Source organism: Coenobita brevimanus, chromosome 62 (genome assembly GCF_032717465.1).
Source record: "Coenobita brevimanus isolate Jiangsu-jjx chromosome 62, ASM3271746v2, whole genome shotgun sequence".
Classification (NCBI taxonomy): Eukaryota; Metazoa; Arthropoda; class Malacostraca; order Decapoda; family Coenobitidae; genus Coenobita; species Coenobita brevimanus.
The window spans coordinates 39158844-39162546 of NC_137015.1; positions in this window are offsets into that span (position 1 = coordinate 39158844).

Consider the following 3703-nt stretch of genomic DNA (forward strand, 5'->3'; position numbering starts at 1 on the left):
TGCTAACGGCATGCACCGGCTTAAGCCCGTTATTGTTGGCCGTGCAAAGCAGCCTCGGTGCCTTCGTGGGGTGATGGATGTCCTTCCTGTCGTATGGTACCATTCTTTGAAAGCATGGTTCACAGCTGTGATTTTCAAAGACTGGTTTCACCATCACTTCGTCAAGGAGGTCATACATTACCAGACGAAGACACTGGGAATTCCTCGCAACCAGGTAAAGACTCTCCTTCTCCTCGACAATGCACCTGCCCACCCGTGCGACAAGGACTTGGTTGCTGAAAATGGCTGTATTAGGTGCATGTTTCTGCCACCTAATACGACTGCTCTCATTCAACCAATGGACCAAGGAGTGATCGTGGCAACAAAGCGCCTGTACTGTCGGAAGTTCCTGGACGAGGTGATGGTTGTCCTCGAGGACGAGGACGAGCGCAAGGAAGGACGTGACACTCGAGGCAAGCGGACTTTGGAAAACCTTCGCCGCTACAACATCAAGTCTGCGCTGTACAACTGGGCTAGTGCATGGAAGGAAGTCCCTGTGAAAACTCTTGAAAATGGTTGGTCTCGTCTGCTTCTCGGAACAGATGTGGAGTACGATTTCCTAGGGTTTGACGTGGATGACTTCCATGCACGGCTATGTACGCACGGCGACGATGTTGATGTGGACGATGTTCGTGAGTGGTTGGACGACGACGAGGGCGATCCTGGGTATCAGACGTTGTCTGATATCGAGATCGCGTCTTCGGTTGCTGGTGTCAGTCCCGAACTTGAAGATTCCGACGACGAAGGCGATGATGATGCAGACTCCGCTCAGCAGGACACTACTCCAGCCATCCCCAAGCTGAGCGCACTCCGGGAACATCTAGAGTTCGTCCTATACTACCTGGAACACCCGGACTGCGACAGGGAGATGGGGCCCTTGGGACTCGTGGAGGAAGTGCGTGCTTTCCGGCAGCGCATCATCAATCGCCAGAATCGTCGGTCCTTGCGTCAGTCAACGATTGACAGTTTTTTCAGGCCCGTGACCCCCGCTGTGCTAAGCCCTGGTTCCACTCCGTTGCCTCCCCAAGACAGGCCCTCATGCTCCGAGCCACAGCCCAGCACATCAGCTACAGTGGAGTCACCGCTCGACGTGAGTTTGCGGCTGTCTTCAGAGTCTTCTGTAGTCGGTACGCCATCACCACGACCCACCAATGCACCCCTTGGACGCCTGCCAGTGATACTCTCGGGCTCTGACAGTGAATAAACAGCAAGAACTTCTCCACTAGACCACACGGGAATTTTGAGTGTTGTGCAGTGAAAAAAACGGTGTGTTGTGTTAAGGTTTTCAAGCTGGGAGAAAAGACTCAGTAGAAAAGAAATTTAATGTAACTAACCTTCTTTGTTTTGGCTTTGGAAAATTAAAAAAACTGGGGAAAAGTTAATGTGCAACACTTAAAGTAAAATGGAACATTATTTGGACTAAAGTGAACACTGTGAAAAGAACGGACTTCTGTGTGTTAGTGACTAAGTTCAGTGCAAGACTTCAGGAAGAGTGTAGTGCAAGTGCTTCAGGAAATCGTTCTTACTGTCAGAGTCTGAGAGGAGGCGGTTATTCATCGAGGTGGCCAGGGACTTGCTGTAAGTAGCCAGAATGTTTCATGTTGTACTATTTTCCATACTATATTTACCAGAATGTTTCATATTGTACTTTTTTCCATACTATACTTACCAGAAAGTGTCATACTGTACTTCTTTCCATACTATACTTACCTCATGCATGTGCAGTAGGAATGTGTTTTTCAGAGTTCGGTTAGGTTCGGTTAGGTTAGGTTCGGTTAGAGTCCATAAGTACCAGAATGTTTATTAATGTATGAACATACTTCTAAACCCACATTTTATGTTTCTTTTGCATTTATTTCAGTCATTTATGTGCCTTATTGGTGTGATTTGGGTGTTAAATAGGTGCTATGCATGTCCGGAGGGAGTTGTATAGGTGTTTCTCTGAGTTAGGGTCCATAAGTACAAGTCCATAAGCTGGGGCCCAATATCCGGACGAAACCAATATCCGAACCTACCGATGGCTCTATTGATCCGGATATTGGAGGGGTTACTGTATTTGTGTGGATGAAGAGGAGGGGAAAAAGTTTTAAGACTGATGTATTGAAAACCAGAGAGAAACAGTTAAGAAGATGTGGTAGGATAAAGTATGAAGATGTTATGTAAACAAGGACTGAAATTACTGTGTACCAATGTCAGAGTGCAACATTTCATGAGAGGAGGAGGGGGGGAAAGCTGTGAAAGGGAAAGGAAACAGAATACTGAAAGAGAAATTACTGAGAAGATGTGTTATGATAGTCTGAAGATAATTCAGTTATAGTCATCAGCAACAGAAGAGTAGTTTGTATACAGGAATAATTTAATTTACTCAAGTTTTCCAAGTTTTCAAACAAGAGGATATAACCAGGAAATTGCTGGCAAACTGATTAACTACTGACTGAATGATTAAATGTTTTTTTTTTTTCTTTCTTTAATGTGGCTGCAATTTTCCAAGCTTCTAAAGAGATCTTAAAAATTAACATGACCCATACAATTATCCATTTAGCTTGCTTTGGTAATGGATGAGAAGATGGGGTAAAGTGAGGGGAAACAGGAAAATGAAGCAGAGTAAGTCTGGATGAGCAAAGAACAGTCCTAATACAGGTCGTCCCTGCTACAGCGATGAGATGCGTTTGGGAAAACTCATTGTTACTGAGCCAGGGTATCATTAAACAGGGATGTTATAACATGGAAAGTATGGGGATGAGTTTGGGAGCCTTGAGATTCCCCCCCAACAATGTCCAAAACCCACCCAAATGAGTTTAAAAACAAGTTTCTAGCTCACTTATATCCTCAAATAGCTTTAAAACAAGCTAAACTAACCCTAAAAGCAGTTTACAACTCACCTAAACCCAAAAATAAAATCTGAAAACCATCAAAAATAAGTCTGGAAAAAATTAAACTTAGTAAACTGAACCCCAAATGACAATATTCACCCCACCTGTGACTAAAACACATTAATCTAAGTCTAAAAACAGGTTATAAATCAACCTAAACACAAAATTTAAGAAAATATCATCAAAGTTGGTAAAAAAAAAAGAAAAAAAAAAAAAAATCGCATAACCGGGGACTGGCCATCATTAGGCAGGAAAGGGAGTTAATTTTTTTGCATCGTAAAGGCAGGGTATTGCATAAAGGGGAATCGTATAGTGGGGTATACCTGTACAGCAAAATGGCAGCTTTTGAAAATGCTGAATCTGTGAGATGAATGTTAAAAGGCAAAAATAAGATCCAACAGACAGCATACCAGTAACTAACTTCTGAGTGCTCCATAATGAATTTGTTAATGAGTGACATGAAGGTGGACATAAAGAAAGGATGAATCTAACAGGTGTGGTTGGTGTTAAAATTAGGCTGGTGGTAATACATGATGGCTAGGTGAAGACAGAAGGGTTTAAGTTGTACATGATGGCAATGTGTGGCATGAAGGGTTTAAAAGAAACAGATGGCAGCACAATGAGACAGGTTAAATCTTGCTAACTACACACAATTTTACACATCTGAAGAGAAAGACTCTTTGTAGAAAAGGGGTCGCGGAAAGCTATGTCTGTCCCTCTAGTTTGAAAAGTCTCATCTCAAACGAATAAGGGCATACTGAGGAGGCAAGAATAGAATGAACAAAAACATC